The sequence below is a fragment of the Neophocaena asiaeorientalis genome, unplaced genomic scaffold (assembly GCF_003031525.2).
Source record: "Neophocaena asiaeorientalis asiaeorientalis breed wild unplaced genomic scaffold, Neophocaena_asiaeorientalis_V1.1 scaffold91, whole genome shotgun sequence".
Lineage (NCBI taxonomy): Eukaryota > Metazoa > Chordata > Mammalia > Artiodactyla > Phocoenidae > Neophocaena > Neophocaena asiaeorientalis.
Genome location: NW_020173198.1, coordinates 560145 through 583409, shown reverse-complemented (window position 1 = coordinate 583409; position 23265 = coordinate 560145). Strand labels below are relative to the sequence as shown.

General features: G+C 39.7%; 1 protein-coding gene across 3 annotated transcripts in view; it reads right to left on the bottom strand.

Moving 5' to 3' along the window:
• The window catches only part of PSPH (phosphoserine phosphatase), a 41918-nt gene that overhangs the window by 16256 nt on the left and 2397 nt on the right, over positions 1–23265 (bottom strand). For 2 of the 3 annotated variants that reach the window (XR_003003220.1, XR_003003221.1), the window contains exons 2-3: positions 17228–17342; positions 4014–4141 (exon numbers count right to left, since the gene is read on the bottom strand). The gene's annotated coding sequence lies outside the window, so the exon portion shown is untranslated. Of the gene's footprint in view, positions 1–4013; positions 4971–17227; positions 17343–23265 lie in introns of those variants that run through there. The other variant, XM_024744653.1, reaches the window with a different exon arrangement.

Sequence of the window (23265 nt, the reverse complement as noted above, 5' to 3'; positions counted from 1 at the left end):
AAAAAAAAAAAAAAAAAAAAAAAAAAAAAAAAAAGTGGATAAAGGTGCTAAATCTCAGAAGAGAAAAAGAGATAAAAAGAAATAGTTAAGAACAAGCAGCAAGAAAAAGCAAAGTAGAGGTTGACAAAGGAAGGAAGCCAGAATGGAAATAAATCATTTGGAAGGTTCAAATACGGTCCTCACTGAACTCAGAAAGGGTTCGGTGTACCCTTCTCTCAGCGGAGTCACACAGGATAATACTCCTGTGAAGGAGGAAGAGTACAAAGTGTACTCAAAGCCTCGTACCTGAGCATGCAAGTCTAGCGTTTCTTTCCCACTCTGCTGAGCACAACTGGCTTCTGCAGGTGTTCTGAATCCCACTCCCCTGCAGGCCAGCGAGAGCTGCATCCTAGCAAACCTCCCCGGAAGCTGCTTTCTTAAAGAGAACCCACTGCCCGGAATGGCATGACAAGAAAAGGAATATTTCCAATTTGCTTCTTTAATAGAGTTTATTCTTGATCCATTGGTTTAATTATAAAGGCCCGCTCTATTTCTCTAATTTAGAATTCATACTTTGCTACTGGCCTTTTTCTTTTTTTTAAACTGGGCATGTATTAGATCATGTGAAAATTTAAGACATCCCTTGTTTCACCAGCATGAAAATGACAAGACTCTGATCATTATTATATTGAAATCCTACCTGGTAGTTTTAATAAAATATAGAAATCTAATGTATATTCTTCCCTAACTTGTAGTCCAATGCCAAAAATTAACTCCAAATGAATCAAGACCTAAACACAAAAGCTAAAACTATAAGACTTCTAAAACACAGGAGGAAAATTGCACACCTGTGGTAGGCAGCCTCTAAAATGGCCCCTAGTGGGAATTCCCTGGTGGTCCAGTGTTTAGGCCTCTGTGCTTCCACTGCAGGGGTCCTGGGTTCCACTTCTGGTCAAGGAACTAAGATCCCACAAGCCACACAGTGAGGCCAAAAAACAAAAATTCCAAAAAACCTAGTGAACCGACTTCCTGCTATCCCAACCCATCTGTAACCCCCTACACTTGAGAGTGAGCTGGGTATAGTGACTCTCTTCCAGTGAATAGAGTGAGGCAGAGGTGATAGGATATCACTTGCAAAATTAGACTGACACAAATGAGTGTGTGTATAACTGTGAGGTCTGAACAAGCTCTATGGATTGTGCCAATGTCAGTTCCTTGGGATGTTGTCTTCGGGGGAAGGGACATGGAGGAAGGAGGAATGCAAGAGATTTCCCTGTATATTTCTTTGCAGCCTTCTGTGAATCCATAATTATTTCTAATTAAAAAATATTATAAAAGTGGTTTTTTTTATAGTGAGTTAATCTCAGGGAATTCCCTGGCAGTCCAGTGGTTAGGACTCGGCACTTTCACTGCTGGGGCCTGGGTTCAATCCCTGGTCAGGGAACTAAAATCCTGCAAGCCACACAGTGAGGCCAAAAACTAAAATAAAATAAGAAAAAAGTGAGTTAATCTCAAAAAAGGGAAAAAAAAAGGAATGTGGCTTCCATCTTGCCCCAGCACCCCCACTCCTTGCTCTGGGGTAAGGCAGCTACCATGTTGGTAGCTGCCCAATGAGAGGCCCATGTGGCAGAACTGAGGGGACGTCCAGCAAACAGCCAGTGAGGAACTAAGGACCTCAGTCCAACAACCCTCAGGGAACTGAATCCTGCCAATAACCAGGTGGGTGCTCTAGGAAGCAGATCCTCCCCCAGTAAAGTGTTCAGATAAGTTGACCATGGCCAACTGCAACCTCTTAAGAGACCCTAAACCAGAACCACCCAGCTAAGCTGCTCCCAGATTTCTGACCCACAGAAAGTGAGAAAATAAACGTATGTCATTTTAAGCTGCTGAGTTTTGGGATAATTTATTATGCAGCAATAGATACTAATAGAACAACCTTAAGGTAGGCAAAATTTTCTCAAATAAAACCCAAATAGCATGAATAATAAAAGGAAAAAAGTGATAAATTGGACTTCATCAAAATTAAAAACTTCTGCTTTTCAAAAGACACCATTATGGCGACAGGGTGAGGGAGAAAGAAAGAAAAAAAGGCAAGTCGCAGAATGGGAGAAAGTATTCACAATACATATATTTGATAGAGGACTTGTATCTAGAATAAAGAACTCTTACAACTCAATAAAACAACAACCCATTAAAATATAAGCAATAGATATTTCAAAAAAGATGTGCAAATAAACTCAGAAGAATAACAAAAATAAAAAAGACTGACAATACCATGTATTGGTGAGGATATGGAACAACTAGAACTCATACATTGCTGGTGGGGATGTAAAATGGTACAACCACTATGGAAAACAGTTTGGCAGTTCCTTACGAAATTAAACATTTACCTACCGTAAGAGTCAGCAATCCCACTCCTGGAGATTTATTCAAGTGAAATGAAAACATATTCAGGGACTTCCCTGGTGGCGCAGTGATTAAGAATCCACCTGCCAATGCAGGGGACATGGATTCGAGCCCTGGTCTGGGAAGATCCCACATTCCAGGGAGCAACTAAGCCCGTGAACCACAAGTACCGAAGCCCGAGTGCCTAGAGCCCTGTGCTCCTCAACAAGAGAAGCCACCTCAATGAGAAGCCTGCACACCACAACAAAGAGTAGTCCCCACTCGCTGCAACTAGAGAAAGTCCGCGAGCAGCAAGGAAGACCCAACATAGGCAAAAATTAATTAATTAATTTAAAATATATATTTTAAAAAAAGAAGCAGCTAAGGGATGGGACTTCCTTGGTGGTCCAGTGGTGAAGATTCCACACTTCCAATGCAGGGGGAATGGGTGTGATCCATGTTTGGGGAACTAAGATACCACGTGCCATGTGGTGTGGCCAATAAATAAATAAATAGATGTATGTAAAAAAACAAAAAACATATTCAAAGCAGCTTTATTCATGATAGCCCAAAACTAGAATGACCACCAACAGATAAATGGATAAACACAGTGTGTTACATCCCTAGAATAGAACACTACTCAGCAATAAAAAGATACAAATTACTAATGATGCTGTAACATGAATAAATATAGAAAACATTATATTGACTAGAAGAAGCCAGACACAAAAGAGTACGTACAATATGATTCTGTTTATATGAAACCCTAGAAAATACAAACAAATGCTATTATGACAAAAATCAGGCCAGTAGGGCTAGGAGTGGGGGTATCTGACTGCAAAGAGGCCCTAGGAAACTTAAGGGTGATGGAAGTGTTTTATTGTGGTGGTGATTATAAGTGTGTACAACATTGTCAAAATTCATCAAAATGTACACCTAAAATGGGTACATATTATTGCATTAAATTATACATCAATAAAACGTTAGCTTAAAAAGTTATTAGACATGTATCAAATAAACTGAAAACTTAAAACGTCCTGACTACTTTGTTTCCCAACATGAAAGGGACAGGACTATGATCATTATATTGAAAACACACCAGGCAGTTGTAATAACATATAGAAACCCTGGATTTAATTTTCCTTCCCTGATACTCATTCAAATACCGGTCAGTCAAATATTTAAAGAGTAAACACAACGTGCAAGTCACATATAAAGAAAACATAGTACATAAGTTTAATGAATAGAAGAATTAGTTATTTAATTCCCAGCTTGAAGCTCTACCTTTACAACAATGTATCTGGTAAGTACATATTTAAAATTCTAATTCTAATGGTAAAGAAGTTCATGAAGTCAGACACTGCAACTCTAAATTCTGGAGATTTTCCTACTCTTGTACTGATGACTCCCCTATGTAGGATTGCATCATTCATTCATGCTGTTTGGCAACAGGCAGCAGTGGGATAAAACAAGTGAAAACCATTCAAAAGTAAACGGATTAAAAAAAAGCCTTGGAATCCCATGAAATATTTTATCTATCCCGATTAAGGAAAATAAATGTAGAATCACAGAGGCCCTGGGTGTAGGACAGGCAGACCGGTAATCATAAAGTTGGGCACACGGAGAGATAAACACATGCCCAGACTTACCCGGGCGCTGCTGCTAGTTCCTGGGCCGCTGCCACCGCCTCCAGGTCTCCCGCGGCTGTAACCGTCCGACTGCAGGGGGGCCGAGGGCTGGCTCCGACGCGGAGTCGCGGAGTTCCGAGGGAGGTGACCTGTGTAGACCCGCAGAGCCTTTACCAAACAATCATGAGATCTGCTGATAAGTGCGGTGGCTTCTGGCCGGGTTTGCATGCGCTTTACTTAACTGGAGCCCGTAGACCTCCGCTCTGCAGGGCCGGGCAGACCTTGGCCCCGCCCCCGAAGGAGGGACTCCCTGAGCCCGCCCCCTCCTCCCTCCGGGGGCTCAGCGCTGGCAGATCTAGACTTGAACTCCGCGGGGGACGCTATCCCGCAAAGCCTCGGGCCACACCACCTCTACTTTGCGGAGGAGGAACAAAAGAGCTTGCGTGCTACCCAAGCGCTCCCCACCGCCACCACCACTTGGGATAAGAGTACGTGAGAGGAGCGAGGGACCTCTGCACTGATTTTGCACTTAACGAAAGCCCCTTAGGGACCTTTTTTGAAATCCACGTTTGGCTTTATGCAGTTGTAGGAATGTAAGTCCCAAGAGAACTTCAAAAACTACTTACATTCGCAAATGCAAAAAACCGTGAGTAACGAAATGAGTCTTTGCACATTTTTTTTGGTCATCTTATTTTCTTCTAGGTGTCACTTGCCCAGCTACTTTTATGTTGACTACAATAAATAAGTGATTGCCCCCAAACATTTACTTTTGGGTACAGCTGGCTGGAGCTGGGCAGTGAGGTCCTACCCTAAAACACAACCTGAAACCTCAGATACTTACAGTCATGTCTGCAGGCTCCTTCCAAAACTGGTCATTCAGGCAGAGGGGATGCAATTGCTGGAGCAAGACTCGCTCGGTCACAGCATCCCTGCCCTTTGCTACAGGACCCCTCAAAAAACACAATTCTATCCAGAAACAAAAGTCCTGATGCTCCGTGGTCACATGTGCCTTTGAAGTTCAATGTTCTCAGATTTCATTAGTAAGAAAATGTTTGCAGGTTTGGGGCACACCCGGTTTAATTTCTCCCCAGATCTGCCAGAGATGGTTTTGATGAAGGATGGAAAGGAGGAATTTTGATGTTTTGAAATATGAGGTAAAAGATTGTACAATTAGTAGGGAAGGGCAAAATAAAGGGGTCTAAAATAACAGTCTAGTCAAGAATTTGTTTATATTTTATGATAAGTAATTTAAAAATAAGTATAATAGAAGAAACAAGATGTTAAACACCAAATATTTACTTGTATATAAGTATAAAATGGTAACTGAGAATTTATTTCAAGAGGAAAAGAAACCCAAGTACAATAAATGTGCTATTTTTGCTATTATTCATATTTCATAGATGTTTACTATTAAATAGATTTCAGATAAAATATACCAAATAAAATCTGTCAGCTATTTACGGTCCCTGTACCCACCTCACATTTACACCTGTATTAACACTTGTGGATGTGAGGTGGCAGTGTTGTAGGCACTGTTTAGATAGAACACATACCATTAAAAAAAAAAAAAAAAAAGTTATCCAGAGGAAGCTAATGGGTGGTCACACATACATATAACAATCCGGAAGTAATACATATAACAATCAGGCAAGGCATAACTATATAAACAGATTTTAATATGCTTATTGTTGTTCCTCTGGAATATGTTAAATAGCACACCTAAACCAAATACAATGTAGTATAATGAAGCCATAATCAAAACATTAGCAAGTTATTTTGCAAAGTTTTAATCATAACTGGCTATTAAAAAGTAATACAAGTAATACTAGTGTTCCTGAAAGGTTTTCTATAGATCACATTTTTATAAGCTAACAAATTTTCTAATGATTAACTATGTTAGAATCAAGTACTATTTTTTAAAAAAAGTAATTCAGTGCTAATAAAATAGGCTTCTAAAATATAGAATGTTGGAACACTCTAGAAAACAATATAGTATTATTGATCAATATTGAACCTGCACATTTTCTATGACCCAGCAATTCCACCTCAAGAATGCACTCAGGGGGCTTCCCTGATGGCACAGTGGTTGAGAGTCCGCCTGCCGATGCAGCGGGCGCGGGTTCGTGACCCGGTCTGGGAAGATCCCACATGCCGCAGAGCGGCTGGGCCCGTGAGCCATGGCCGGTGAGCCTGCGCGTCCGGAGCCTGTGCTCCGCAACGGGAGAGGCCACAACAGTGAGAGGCCCGCGTACCGAAAAAAAAAAAAAAAAAAAGAATGCACTCAGAAGAAACTCTCATACATGAGTAATGAGAGTCACATAGGAGAATATTCACAGCAGTACTGTATATATATAAATAGTCATTGACTGGAAACTTTAAAAAGATAATATCACTTAATATCATAAATGATAACTCATAACATAAAATTCAGAATGGTACTTACCTCTAGGGACAGAAAAGGAAATAAGACTGGAAAGAGAGTATAAATAGACTTAGTTCTTTAATGGTATTGACAGTGTTCCTTTATTTTAAGGGCAGTGCATATACAGGACTTTTTTTGTATCTGTGTATATATAAAAGATTTTATAATACATGTAATATTTTATATCAGTACATTAAATGCCAATATATTAAAACATCATAAACATTTTAAAAGAATATACTTAAAGAAAAATACAATTTAATGTAAACATTGACATTCAAAATGTCACACCCTGAAAATATGTCCATGATATGTCATGTAAATAAAGCAGGTTGCAGAACATTATATATAGCTCAGTTCCCTTTTTTTTTTTTTTTTACATTATGCGGGCCTCTCACTGTTGTGGCCTCTCCCGTTGCGGAGCACAGGCTCCGGACGCACAGGCTCAGCAGCCATGGCCCACGGGCCCAGCCACTCCACGGCATGTGGGATCTTCCCAGACCGGGGCACGAACCCGTGTCCCCTGCATCGGCAGGCGGACTCTCAACCACTGCGCCACCAGGGAAGCCCTTAATTCCCATTTTTGAACAAAGAAAACTCTGTGTATGTATAAACATGTGCAGTATATGATTATATGTCTATGTCTGCATATAGTTGTTAATTCTGGGGAGTAGTTCATCCTGGGGAGTAAAAGGAATGAAGAATTTACCTTTCTACTTTATTTGGTTTTTATCGTGTTGCTGTACAGCAGAAATTAACACAACATTGTATATCAACTATACTTCAATAAAAATTTTAAATATATTTAAAGTAACTTCTCTTAGGTCATAATAGTTGCTTGGAAGAATAAATTCTGATAATTTAAAAAATGGTGTAAATCTATATCTATTGACAAAGAAGAACTTTGGGACATATTATTGAATAAACATGCAGAATACAAAACAGCATATATAGTATGAGCTTATTCTTATAAATCTGTGTATAACTGAGAGACGTTTGGAATGTTTACCAAAATGTTGAGTAGTTGCCTCTCAATGATTTTCATTCTTCCTTGTACTCTTTTGTATGACTTGAACTTTCTACATGATTATGCATTATGTATTATCTTTGGCATTAGGGAAAATATACAGCTATCTTTATAATGTAGAAAAATGGGGAAATTTTACATTACAAAGTAAAATGATTATGATATAGGTACTGCAGTTATGTATGACTGAATGTCCGCCCCCCACCCCATAAATTATATAAAGCAACAGGGAAATATAGGAAGGAAAAAAAGAAACATGAAAATCCCATATTCCGCAATACTAGGAGGCAAAGAGCAACGGGAGACTACAAGACCTGAGTAAGGATTGCCAAGAGCATTTGAGATTGGGCAGAGGTTGCATGGCAAGAGACTCCTGGAGTGTTTAAGGGAAACAGTGGCAGCAGATCCCAGAAAACACCAGCAAAAACAGACTCCCAGAGGATGATAAAATAGATTCACTGAGGATGAGAAGTTCATGCGAAAGTGAAAATGTTTGTTGTTCTAAACAATCAGAGCAGAAGTAGAGATAAAAAGAACTGAGGTTGGGTTAAAGCTATAGGGAACATAGTAGAAAGAGGAGGTACAGAATGTCCAAAAGAATGTCTGGGAAACTCAGATATGAAAATCTCAGAAAGTAGATAAAGAGCTCACCTAAAATCCAGGGGCTATGTTTCCTGTGTGCAATGACTAGTGATGATGCCAGAGAGCACAGGTCTGGGGCAAAAGCCCTGTTTAGAATAGAGAAGCAAAGAAAGCAGGGCTACACAAAAACTACAAAAAGGGCCACATTGAATGAGACAGTCTGATCGTGGCACCTGAAAACCTTTGCACTGTGAAATCTGGAAAACTACCTTAGTCTCTCTTGCTCTTCCTTCACAGAAGACACTTGAAAATGGTTGGAAAACACAATTCATTTAATAATGGATTAAAAAACGAAAGAAGAAAGGTAAGCTGGGACGAAGTGAGAGAGTGGCATGGACATATATACACTACCAAATGTAAAATAGATAGCTAGTGGGAAGCAGCCGCGTAGCACAGGGAGATCAGCTCGGTGCTTTGTGACCACCTAGAGGTGTGGGATAGGGAGGGTGGGAGGGAGGGAGACGCAAGAGGGAGGGGATATGGGGATATATGTATACGTATAGCTGATTCACTTTGTGATACAGCAGAAAATAACACACCATTGTAAAGCGATTATACTCCAACAAAGATGTTAAAAAAAAAAGAAGAAAGTGACAAACACCTTTGTTATGAGATGAACTGTGTACCCCAGAAGTTTGTATGCTGAAGTTCTAATGCCTAGTACCTCAGAATGTGACTCTATTTGGAGATAAGGTCTTTAAAGAAATGATTAATTTAAAGTGAGTTCTTTAGAATGAGCCCTAAACTAATCTGACTGGGGTCCTAATAAAAAGAGAAAATTTGGATGCCAGAAATGCAAGTGTGCACAGAACAAAAACTATGTGAGGCCACAGTGAGAAGGCAGCCATCTGCAAGCCAAGGAGAGTGGCCTCAGAAGAAACCAAACCTGCTGATACCTTGATCTTGGACTTCTAGGCTGCAGAGCTTTGAGGGGAAAAAATTTTATTTTTTAAGCCACCCAGTCTGTGGTATTTTGTTATGCAGTCTAATGCAACCTTTCATACAAAATTACTGTTAAAATGGTAGAAAAGAGCAGATAATCTTACCCATAGACAAAAAATACACACTAGAAAACTAGAAAACTGTTGGCCACAGAAGAAATGAAAGCTGTGACTGAGTATACATTCTGCCTTGATATTTAAAAACACAATGGGACTTCCCTGGTGGCACAGCAACGAAGACCTATGCAGCCAAAAATTTATTTATTTTATTTTTTTTTTAAAAAGACAAATCATGAAGTGAGAAAAAAATATTTGCAGAACTAATTTCCCTAATATAAAAAGAAGTCCTAGAAAAAAGAACAAGACCAATAATCCATAGAAAAATGAGAGAAGATGTACAGTCAGTGCTCAGATAAAGAAAAACAAATGGCTTTAAAACACAGGAAAGAAGCTCAATTTCACTTACATGAAATGCAAATTAAAACTATACTGAATGGGGCTTCCCTGGTGGCACAGTGGTTGAGAGTCCACCTGCCAATGCAGTGGACACGGGTTCGTGCCCCGGTCCAGGAAGATCCCACATGCCGCAGAGTGGCTGGGCCCGTGAGCCATGGCCACTGAGCCTGCACGTCCGGAGCCTGTGCTCCGCAACAGGAGAGGCCACAACAGTGAGAGGCCCGTGTACCGCAAAAAAACAAAACAAAACAAAACAAAACAAAAACTATACTGAATGATTTCTCACTGTTGTATAAAGAAGTTACAAATAAGGAAAGCAGAAGCACTAGAATGAACCTTGTGGTATTGGATTAGAATTGAAAGTATGAGTATAAATGGATGGTTTTTGTATATATGCAGACGGATATAGATATGTATGTGTTCATACAAATATTCTGCTGAGAGGGTCTAGTGGCAATGACACCTTAGTAGCAGTAAGCATACCTAGCATCCAGATATTACTTTCCAAATACGATTAACCAATAAGAAGTCCAGAGCTCTTTGGAGAAATGGCTGGTTTTATGGCTGGGGCTAAGAAAATACAAGATGCGTTTGGAACATTTTATACTGTGCTGCCAGAAAGTAAAGTGCTCAGAAAATGATGGGGACAAGTCAAAAAACAAAGAGCCAACTTGAAGAGCTCCTAATTTGAGGATCAAAATAAAGACTATAACTGACTACAATCTAAGAATAAAACAAGAATCCTTGAGAGAAGGGGAGAAGGGAAAGATCTTCCTTACAGTAGAATTCCAATTAACATAAATATATAAAGAATGATCAAAATATTCACTTTGTAATAAAGCAGAAACTAACACACCATTGTAAAGCAATTATACTCCAATAAAGATGTAAAAAAAAAAACCACAATAAGGCATCACCTCACACCAGTCAGAATGGCCATCATCAAAAAATCTACAAACAACAAATGCTGGAGAGGGTGTGGAGAAAAGCGAACCCTCTTGCACTGTCAGTGGGAATGTAAATTGATACAGCCACTATGGAGAATAGTATGGAGGTTCCTTAAAAAACTAAAAATAAAACTACCATATGACCCAGCAATCCCACTACTGGGCATATACCCTTAGAAAAGCATAATTCAAAAAGAGTCATGTACCACAATGTTCACTGCAGCTCTGTTTACAATAGCCAGGACATGGAAGCAACCTAAGTATCCATCGACAGATGAATGGATAAAGAAGATATGACACAAATATCCAATGGAATATTACTCAGCCATAAAAAGAAACGAAATTGAGTTATTTGTAGTGAGGTGGATGGACCTAGAGACTGTCATACAGAGTGAAGTAAGTCACAAAGAGAAAAACAAATACCGTATGCTAACACATATATATGGAATCTAAAAAAAAAAAAATGGTTCTGAAGAACCTAGGGACAGGACAGGAATAAAGATGCAGATGTAGAGAATGGACTTGAGGACACGGGGAGGGGGAAGGTAAGCTGGGACGAAGTGAGAGAGTGGCATGGACATATATACACTACCAAATGTAAAACAGATAGCTAGTGGGAAGCAGCCATGTGTAGCTAGCGGGAAGCAGCCATGTAGCACAGGGAGATCAGCTCAGTGCTTTGTGTCCACCTAGAGGGGTGGGATAGGGAGGGTGGGAGGGAGATGCAAGAGGGAGGAGATATGGGGATATATGTACATGTATACCTGATTCATTTTGTTATACAGCAGAAACTAACACACCACTGTAAAGTAATTATACTCCAATAAAGATGTTAAAAAAAAAAGAATGATCAAAATAGAAAATTACCATTTGGCAAACTGTCAGGTCTGAGAGTTAATTTTATCCTACTTACAAACTAATAAGTTAGCCTGATACCACTTCATAGATGGTGGCCAAAAACAGACTCCTGGATCAGAGACAAAGGACTTTATCACTTACAGTATAGCAAACAGCATAAGCATCATTTTATTTCCATCAGTTCTCCTTGTTCTTGAGTTCCATGGTGGCAACATAATACAGCCCTCATGAAAAGGACTAGTGCTCTTATAAAAGAGATACCACAGAGACCCCCAGCCCCTTCCACTATAGGAAGACACAGAAAAAAGGCACTGGCTGTGAACCAGGAAGAAGACCCTCACCTGACCAGGCCTGCACCTTGATCTTGCACTTTCCAGCCTCCAGAACAGGAGTATGGCAAGGATGCCCACTTTCACCACTTCTGTTCAACATAGTACTGAAAGTTCTAGCCAGAACAATTAGGCAGGAAAAGAAATAAAAGGCATCCAGATTGGAAAGGAAGAAGTAAAATTATCTCTGTTTGCAGATGATATGATCTCATATGTAGAAAACCCTAAAGACTCCATAAAAAAGCTGTAGAACTAATAAATGAATTTGGCAAAGTAGCAGATTAAAAAGTTAACACGAGGGCTTCTCTGGTGGTGCAGTGGTTGAGAGTCTGCCTGCCGATGCAGGGGATATGGGTTCGTGCCCTGGTCCGGGAAGATCCCACATGCCGCGGAGCGGCTGGTCCCGTGAGCCATGGCCACTGCGCCTGCGCATCCGGAGCCTGTGCTCCGCAACGGGAGAGACCACAACAGTGAGAGGCTCACATACCGCAAAAAAGAAAAAAAAAAAAAAAAAAAAAAAAAAGTTAAACACGAAAAAATCAGTTGCATTTCTATACACCAATAATAAACAATCTGACAAGAAATTTTAAAATAATTCCATTTACAATAGCACCAAAAAACTTAGGAATTAATTTAACCAAGGAGGTGAGAGACTCATACAATGAAAAGTACAAAATATTGCTAAAGGAAATTAAAAAGGATATAAATAAATGGAACACATCCCATATTCATGGATTAGAAGACTTAATATTGTTAAAATGGCAATACTACCCAAAGCAATCTGCAGATTCAATGCAATCTCTAACAAAATTCCAATGATATTTTTTGCAGAAATAGAAAAACCTATCCTAAAATTCATATGGAGTCTCAAGGGACCCTGTATATGTCCTAAAACAACCTTGAAGAAGAACAAAATTGGAAGACTCACACTTCCTAATTTCAAAACTACTACAAATCTATGGTAATCAAAACAGTATGAAAAACAAAAAAACAGTACGGTATTGGCATAAAGACAGACATATTGACCAATGGAATAGAATAGGGAGCTCAGAAATAAACATCTATGGCTAAATGATTTTTGACAAGGGTGCCAAGACCATTCAATGGGGGGAACAATCTTTCCAACAAACAGTGCTGGGAAAACTGGATATTCACATGAAAAAGAATGAAGCTGGACCCTGACCTAACATCTTATACAAATATTAATTCAAAATAGGTCAAGGACCTATATGTAAGACCTAAAACAATAAAACTCTTAGAATAAAAAGGACAAAAGCTGCAAAACATTTGATTTGGCAATGATTTCTTGGATATGACACCAACGGCACACATAACAAAATAAAAAACAGACAAGTTGGATTTCATGAAAATTTTTAAATGTTGTTCATCAAGAAACAGTATCCAAAAAAAAAAAACAAAACAGTATCCACAGAGTAAAAAGGTAACCCACAGAATGAGAGAAAATATTTTCAAATCATATATCTGATAAGGGATTAATATTCAGAATATACAGAGAACTCCTAAAACTCAACAACAACAACAAAAGAACCCAATTCAAAAATGGTCAAAGGACTTGAATAGATATTTCTCCAAAGAAGATATACAAATAGAAAATAAGCACATGAAAGGAGTTCAACATCACTAATCCTAAGGGAAATGCAAATCAAAATTACAATGAGATACGCACCTCATACCCATTAGGATGGCTACTATCAGAAAACAACAAGTGTTGATGAGGATGTTGAGAAATTAGAACGCTTGTGCACTGTTGGTGGGGATGTAAAATGGTACAGCTACTGTGGAAAACAGTATGGTGGGTCCTCAAAAAATTAAAATTGGAATTACTATATGACCCAGAAATTCCACTTCTGGGTATATACCCAAAAGAATTGAAAGTAGGGTCTTGAAGAGATATATGTACACCCGTTTCATGGCAGCATTATTCACAATAGCTAAAACATGGAAACAGCCCAAGTATTCATCAATGGATGCATGGATAAGCATAATGTGGTATATACCATCAATGGAATGTTGTCCAGCATTAAAAAGGAAGGAAACTCTGCAATATGCTGTAACACGAATGAAACTTGAGGACGTCTGCTAAGTGGAATAATTCAGTCACAAAAAGACAAATACTGTATGATTTTTGTTATGTATATATATATATATATCTTTACATATATAGGGATGTGTGTGTGTGTGTGTGTGTGTGTGTGTGTGTGTACAGGCATACCTTGGAGATACTGCAGACCACTCCAATAAAGTGACTATCACAACAAAGCAAGTCACACAAATTTTTTGGCTTCCCAGTGCATATAAAAGTTATGTTTACACTGTAATGTAGTCTACTAAGTGTGTGATAGCATTATTTGTTAAAAAAAAAATACACACCTTAATCTAAAAATACTGCTGAAAACTGCTATCATTTGAGTCTTCAGTGAGTTGTAATCTTTTTGCTAGAGGAGCGTATTGCTGATATCTGATGACTGATCAGGTTGCTGAAGGCTGGGGTGGCTGTCACAATTTTTTAAAAATAAGGCAGTGATGAAGTTTGCTGCATCAATTGAGTATTCCCATCGTGAACGATTTCTCTGTAGCGTGCAATGCTGTTTTATAGCATGTTACCCACAGTAGAACTTCTTTCAAAACTGGAAACAGTCCTCTTAAATCCTGCTGCTGCTTTATCAACTGAGTTTATGTAATATTCTAAATCCTTTGTTATTTTAACAATCTTCACAGCATCTTCACCATGCATAGGTTCCATTTCAAGAAACCACTTTCTTGGGAGTTCCCTGGTGGTCCAGTGGTTAAGACCCCTTGCTCTCCCTGGTCAGGGAACTAGATCCCGCATGCCACAACTAAGAGCCCACATGCCACAACTAAGTGCCCACATGCCGTAACTAAAAAAATAGCCCACATGACCCAGTGCAGCCAAAATAAATTTAAAAAAATTTTTTTAAAGTAAAGAAGAAAAAAGAAACCATCTTCTTTCCTCAACCATAAGAAGCAACTCCTCATTCATTAAAGTTGTATCTGGAGGTTACAGCAATGCAGTCACATCTTCAGACTCCCACTTCTAATTCTAGCTCTCTTGTTTCCACCACGTCTGCAGTTACTTCCTCCACTGAAGTCTTGAACCCATCAAAGTCATCCACGAGGGTTGAAATCAACTTCTTCCAAACTCCTATTAGTGCTGATGTTTTGACCTCTTCCCATAAAGTACAAATATTTTCTTAACGTTCTTAATAGCATCTAGAATGGTGAATCCTTTCCAGAAGGTTTTCTTCTTTTTTAAAAAAAAAAAATATATATATATATATATTTATTTATTTTTGGTTGTGTTGGGTCTTTGCTGCTGTGCATGGGCTTTCTCTAGTCGTGGCAAGAGGGGGCTACTCTTAGTTGTGGTGCGCGGGCTTCTTATTGCGGTGACTTCTCCTGTTGCAGAGCACGTAATGGTGAATCCTTTCCAGAAGGTTTTCTTCTTTTTTAAAAAAAAAAAATATATATATATATATATTTATTTATTTTTGGTTGTGTTGGGTCTTTGCTGCTGTGCATGGGCTTTCTCTAGTTGTGGCAAGAGGGGGCTAGTTGTGGTGCGCGGGCTTCTTATTGCGGTGACTTCTCCTGTTGCAGAGCACGGGCTCTAGGCCCACGGGCTTCAGTAGTTTTGGCACGTGGGCTCAGTAGATGTGGCTCACAGGCTTTAGAGCACAGGCTCAGCCCTTGTGGCGCACAGGCTTAGTTGCTCCGCAGCATGTGGGATCTTCTTGCACCAGGGCTTGAACCCATGTCCCCTGCAATGGCAGGTGGATTCTTAACCACTGCACCACCAGGGAAGTCCCCAGAAGATTTTCAATTGACTTTGCCCAAATCCGTCAGAGGAATCACTGTCTATGGCGGCTATAGCCTTATGAAATGTATTTCTTAAGTCATAAGACTTGAAAGTCAAAATTTCTCCTTGATCCATGGACTGCAGAATGGATGCTGTGTTAGCAGGCATGAAAACTTAAATCTCATTGTACATTCCATCAGAGCTCTTGGGTGACCAGGTATATTGTCAGTGAGTAGTAATATTTGGAAAGGAATCTTTTTCTGAGCAGTAGGTCTCAGTGGGCTTTAATTACTCAATAAACTATATTATAAACAGATGTTCTATCATCCAGGCTTTGCTGTTCCATTTATAAACCGTAGGCAGAATAGATTTCACATAATTCTTAAGGGTCCTAGGATTTTCAGAATGGTAAATGAGCACTAGTTGCAAATTAAAGTCACCAGCTGCATTAGCCCCTAACAAGAGAGTCTGCCTGTCCTTTGAAGCTTTGAAGCCAGGCATTGACTTCTCCTCTCTAGGTATAAGAGTCCTAGACAGCATCTTCTTCCAAAGTAAGGCTGTTTAATCTACACTGAAAATCTGTTGTTTAGTGTAGCCAGCTTCATTAATTATCTTTGCTGGATCTTCTGGATAACTTGCTGCAGCTTCTGCATCAGCACTTGGGGCTTCACCTTGCACTTTTATATTATGGAGATGGCTTCTTTCCTTAGACCTCGTGAACCAACCTCAGCTAGCTTCAAACTTTTACTCTGCAGTTTCCTTACCTCTCTCAGCCTTCATAGAATTGAAGAGAGTTAGGGCCTTCCTGTGGATTAGGCTTTGATTTAAGGGAACGTTGTGGCTGGTTTAATCTTCTAACCAGGCCACTAAAACTTTCTCCATATCATCAATAAGGCCGTTTTGCTTTTTTATTTGTGTGTTCACTGGAGTAGCTCTTGTAATTTCCTTCAAAAACTTTTCCTTTGCATTCACAACTTGGCTAACTGGCACAGGAGGCCTAGCTTTCAGCCTGTCTCAAACTTCGACATGCCTTCCTCACAAAGCTTAATTATTTCTAGCTTTTAACATGAGAGACATGCGACCCTTTCTTTCACTTGAACACTCAGAGGCCACTGTAGAATTATTAATTGGCCCTGTTTCCAAATTTTTGTGTCTCAGACACCAAGGGGGAAAAGTGTGGGGGGGCGTTATGAATTGGGAGATTGGGAATGACATGTATACACTAATATGTATAAAATGGATAACTAATAAGAACCTGCTGTATAAAAAATAAAATTCAAAAAAAATAAAATATGAAATATAAAAAAAAAATTTGTGTGTCTCAGAAAATAAGGAGGCCCAAGGAGAGGGAGAGAGATGGGGAAATGGCTGGTAGATGGAGCAGTCAAAATGCCCACATTTATTAAGCTCACCATCTCATGTGGGCAGGTTTCATGGTGCCCCCAAATAATTACAACAGTAACATCAAAGATCACTGATCACAGGTCACCATAACAAAGATAATAATAATGAAAAAATTTGAAATATTGCAAGAATTAGTAAAATGTGACACAGAGACATGAAATAAGCAAATGGTGTTAGAAAAATGGTACCAGTAGACTTTCCTCAATGCACGGTTGTCACAAACCTTCAATTTGTAAAGAGCGGAATATTTGTGAAATGCAATAAAATGAAGTGCAATAAAACGAGGTGTACCTGTACTATACACACACACACACACCACAGAGAGACAGAGAAAGAAAGAGAGAGAGAGGTACTTTAAGGGATTGGCTCACGTGACCGTGGAAGCTTGGTGAGTTCAAAATCTGCAGGATAGGGCAGCAGACTGGAGACCCAGGGAAGAGCTGCAGTTCAAGTCCAAAGGCAGTCAGCTGGCAGAACTCTGTCTTGCTAGGGGGAGGTAAGGTTTTTGTTCTGTTAAGGTCTTCAACTGATTGAATGAGGCCCACACATGTTATATAGCATAATCTGCTTTACTCAAAGTCCACTGAGTTAAGTGTTAATCATATCCAAAACACACCTTCACAGAAACATCCAGAATAATGTTTGTCCATATATCTGTGTACTGTGGCCCAGTCAGGTTAACACATAACCATCACAAGTCCACCCCTTGTCTAGTTGGCACTCGTATGCATCTCCTCAAATTTAATAATCGAATAAAGACAGTAACGAGGTCATAATTTTGCCTAACATGATACAACTCTCCTGCATAGACAACTGAAAACACCCTAACCCTTTCCCCAGAAGAGGATGCAAAGTCCTTGGGTGATGTTTATTCTTCTTCCTGATATCCCATAACTTAAAAACTATGCTATAAAGTTAACAATAAATACTATGACATAAAGTCAATAATGTTACATGATTATGTTACATGATAAAGGAATAAGAGAGAGAAGAAAACAAAGATATTTACTCAAGACACACACACATGTATTAATAATAACATAAGGAAAAAATACTTGACAAATACAGTCCTCGTTTCTGTAACTGGTCGTGTGGTTGCTGATGGTATTTAGAACTACCTTCTTCTACTCCCATACGGTGTTCCTGTTGCCCTCAGCAAGCACTTCAGCAAGTCACAGTTCTTTATTTGTTGGAGTGGCCCAAATCTTCATGCCTGAAGGGTCCTGGGCCATTAGTAATCCTGCCTAAATTGAGTTGTTATAGTTTTCCACTGACTTTAATCACAGGCATGGTAATACTAAGAGACACCCTGTGGGATCTCTTGTATCCCAGACATATCTGTGTTGTGGAGGAGTGGTCCAATTTCCCTTTGTTTTTTTGTGTTTGTTTTGTTGTTGTTGTTGCTGTTTTTGTCTGCACCGTGCAGCTTGCAGCATCCCAGTTCCCTAACCAGGGATCGAACGTGGGGCCCTGCAGTGAAAACGCTGAGTCTTAACCACTGGGTGCCAGGGAATGCCTCAATTTCCCTCTGGTAGTCAGGATCAATCACCCCAGTCAGCCCAGTAAAACTCTTCTTTCCCTGTTGACCCAGAGGCATGAGGAGCTCAAAGTGGCTGAGTGGCAGTATTAATTTCTAGTTCCATGGAATTATTATTGTGTCTCCTAGTAGAAGCATTTCTCCCTTTGGAACAAAGACCTGTAGGCTAGTAGAACATAAGGTCATGAGGACAGGTAGCGAAATTTTTACTAGTGGGTCACTAGGGGTGCCACTCTCATTTCTACTCCTAGATACCTGTGAATCCTGGCTGTGGGAGCAACAGCACCGTATATTGGACATTGATTCAGAGCATGTAAGCCTCCTGGAGAACTTTTTCCCAGCCCTGCAAGGGACTGCCACCTAGCTAGCCCAATAACTGAGTCTTCGAAAAGCCATTCTGCCATTCTATCAAGCTGCTTCAGGAGGGTGGGGAACATGGTAACATCAGTGAATTCCATGAGCATGGGCCCATTGCTGCACTTCCTTTGCTAGCAAATGGGTTCTTTGAACAGAAGCAATGCTGTGTGGAATACCATGATGGTGGGTAAGGCATTCTCTAAGTCCACGGATGGTAGTTTTGGCAGAGCATCGTATGCAGGGAAAGCAACTCCATATCCAGAGTGTCTACTCCAATAACAGAACGCTGCCCCTTCCATGACAGACGTGCAGTGCAGCGTAACCAGCCTACCGCCACGTAGCTGGCTGCTCACCCCAGAGAACGGTGTCGCATCAGGGACTGCGTGTCGTATCACTCAATCTCAGCGCTGTGATTGAGCACTCAGCGGTGGGGGTAGTCAAGCTGGCCTTGGTGAATGGAAGCCCACGCTGCTGATCCCATGCATAACCTCCATCCCTGCCCCCAGGGCCACTTTTTTCATAACTTCACTGGGCAATGACAGGGATGGCTAGGGAAGGAGGCCAACTGGTATCCACAGAATGAATTATTCTAGCCACTTACGAAAATCTTCCTCTGCTGAGGTCGCCCTTTGGTGAGCATTCACATGGGACACAAATATCTTCACGTTGTTCACCCATTCAGAGAGGTCAATCCATGTATCTCTTTCCAAGACTTCCTTGTCACCAATTTTCTAATCTTGTTTCTTCCAAGCCCATGACCATCCAGCCAAAGCACTGGCCATAGCCCATGAACTGGCATATAATCACTCATCAGGCCTTTTCTCTTTCTAAGCAAAATGAAAAACCAGTTGCATTGCTTGAAGTTCTGCCCACTGGGAGGATTTCCTTTTACCATTATCCTTCAGGAATGTCCCAGAAAGGATCTATAGTACTACAGCTGTCCACTTTTAGGTGGAGCCTGCATGTCCTGAAGAACCATCAGTAAACCAGGCCCAAGTTTTCTCATCCTCTGTCAACTGATCACAGGGAACTTCCTATGAGGCCATAGGTGCAGGCTGAGAGAGAGAAGGTAAGATAGCATGAGTTGGGATCATGGATATTTAGGCCACTTCTTCATGTAACTTACTTGTGCCTCCAGGGCCTACTGAGACTTTAGTCTAGTTACAGCTTCAGAAGCAAAAAGGGGTGAGTCCTGAAGAGAATCACCAGTATTTTGCAAGGCAACTGCCTCAGCGGAGGCCATTAGTTTCATAGAGCAACGTAGCGTAAATCTCCACAGATAGGGTTATAGAGGCTGCTTCTACTAGCAAAGAAGATTCAACAGAATGTAGGCGCTCAATGTCCCCAGCTTCATCAGGGTATTCTCACACATCCCACTCCAAATTTCAGATCCCATTCCTTCCTCATAATGCCCTCACTTTTCAATTTGCATTGTAATTTAGCCACTCATATGATAAGATTTCAGCAATCTCAGCCGTGTGGCTATAGGAGCTAAAAGTCTCTTTCAGGATAGACATAGAAGATTTCAGGTGATTTATATATTGCTTAAGCTGGGAATTTGAATCCCTGATCTCATCCTTTTCTTCCCCCACTTTGTCTAGTGACGTTAGAAACAACCAGCCAACCTCATTATATGCATTAGTTTGACAAAAATGTTCGAAGGTATCATATATATGGTTACCCAGGTCCTTGCCTCTTGTGTTTGATTAGGAGCACCCAATTGGGATATTTTGCATATTTCTATTTTCATAACATGCCATGAACTATACCACTACTACTACTGTCTTTATTATTAGAAACAGAATCATTAGTCTTTAAATCTAATATTAGAGAGCCGATTCCAAAAGCCCCAGAACCAATTCAGAAAATTCATCCTTAAGATTCTGCTCCTTTAGAAGCCTTATCAGCACCATAATCTGTATTAAAGATTCTCCTGAGAAACAGAACCAACAGAATGTGCATCTAGATATCTATCTATACATATCAATCTAGATATATAGATATACAGCCTCACAGCGTATCTACTGTTAAAGTGAAGACATGTAGGGCATCATCCATGTTAAAATGAGAGAGAGATTGATTTACTTTAAGGAATTGGCTCACACGATCATAGAGGGTTGGTAACCCAAAGGCTGTCTGCTAGCAGAATTTATTCTTGCTAGGGGGAGATATGTCTTTGCTCTATTAAGGCCTTCGGCTGATTGGAGGAGGCCCACCCGTTATTGTAGGATACTCTGCTTTACAATAGAGTAAATTTAATGTTTAAATTTTAAATCCACCAATTTAAATGTTAATCTTATCCAAAAAAAAAAACACCTTCACAGAAATGTCCAGAGTAATGTTTGACCTAATATCTGGGCACCATGGCCCAGCCACGTTGACACATAAAATTAACCATCACAAATGGTCACCTCTGAGCAATGAGATTATGAATTTATTTTAAATTTATTTGCTTCTGCTACTTTTTCTATAATGATTATGTATTACTTTTGTAATAAGAAAATCAAATATATTTTTTCAATAGTTAAGAAAAAGATTTGCTTTAAGAAGTCTTCTCTAAATAGCATGCACTGAGATTATACATACCATAACAGGTCTTTAGTATATTGTATATATTATGTATGTTATTGTGTGTTTGTCTCTCTACACTGGGAAGTCTTTGAAGGGGCCTTCTCTTTTCATGTGTATATTTACTCTAAGCACAGTACTCGGCAACACAGTAGACACTCAGAGAATGAATGGCCAACAACAGAAGAAACATTACCTAAAATCAATATTGTTACCCCACCTCCCCATACAAAACCTGCCCCTTTTCTGGAATTTCCTTGACCTCTTCAGACTCCTAGGCTAGAAATGGTAACTATGTAGCACATGTTTCAAAATTCAGTCAATTTTATATCAGAAATGCCTCTAGCCCCTGGCCTTTTGCTATCTCCACTTCCATTGCATAAATTTGATTATTCCACCTGTTAAAACATGTATTTTACTTAAAAAGTAATAAAAAAAAGATTTTTAAAAACTAGATTAATTCTATTATTTATTTAAAAAGAAAAACAAATATGTAAAATAGCCAGAAATTTTCTGAAAAAAGATTGATGAAGAGGATCTGGCCCTACCAAATTTTGAAACATACTGTAAAACTATAGTAAATAAAACAATATGGTGTTGAAACTTACAACAGTATGGAACTGAATATAGTCCAAAGTAGATCCAGATACATCTGGGAATGTAGCATATGCTAATAATTATATTACACATTAATGGTGGAAAACATTATTATTCTGGAAGAAAAATTAAATTGGATTCTGTGTTTTTCCCAAGCACCAATTCTCAGAAACCAACTATCTGATTCTCCACCACCAACTGGGCGCCCAGCAACTCAATCCTGACACTATCTGGAGTTAGGGCAACCCCCATAGTTAAGGGTTCAGACCCACAGGACTGCCTCCACTCAGACACTAGTTGCAAGTCCCAGGTCCCTAAGCTACCCACACTTCTGTCCAACTTGGCTACAGATTCGGGGGTTCCCACAAAATCCCCTCCTTAGGGGAAACTGAAAATTTTTGAGACTGACCCACAACTCAGGAAATCACTTGACTTAGGTTTAGTAGCTTATTAGAAAGGATACAACTCAGGCACACCCAGATGGAAGAGGTGCACAGGACAAGGTACTGGGGGAGTGACGCAGAGCTAGCATGCCCTCTGGGTGTACCACCCTGCCAGGACATCAATGGGTTCACTCACACTGATTGTTCAAGCATTTTTATAACCCATCTCCAGCCCCCCTCCACTCTCCAGAGGTTGGAGGCACAGGGCTGAGACTTCCCATCCTCTAATCATGTTTGGTCTTCCTAGTGACCAGCCCCCACCCTGAGGCTATCTAGGGTCCCTACCTTGACTCACCTCAATAGCACAGACTCAGGTATATTCTAAAGGGGACTGTAATGGATAACAAAAGACACTCCTATCTCTCAGAAAACAAATGGTTTAGTTCTGTTCCAGGAACCACAGACAAAGACCAAATATATATTTTTATTATATCACAGATTATCTCATTCCTTACCAAAATAAAATAAATTCCAAATGAATCAAAGATTAAAATGAAACACAAAACCTTAAAAATACAAAAGAAAACATGGGAGAAATTTAAAAATATTTTTTGGGTGTAAAGCTTGTTTTACACAGTATAGCACAAAATTCAAACACACACAAAAGAAAAAAGATACAACTGACTACCTGAAAAAAATACAACTGACTACCTGAAAAAAATTTTAATGTTTAATTGGAAAAAAAGGCATAAATACGAAATATAAATAACACTGGGACAAATTAATTGCAACACAGAAAACACAGAGAGCTCCTGCAAATCCATAAGAAACCAAATAGGAAAACAGAAGATGTAAATAGACAGTTGACAGAAAAAAACCTACAAATGATTTTTACATATAAGATGTATGCTCAGCCTCACCCTCAACAAACAAAACTATAAGGGAGTTCCCTGGTGGACCAGTTGTT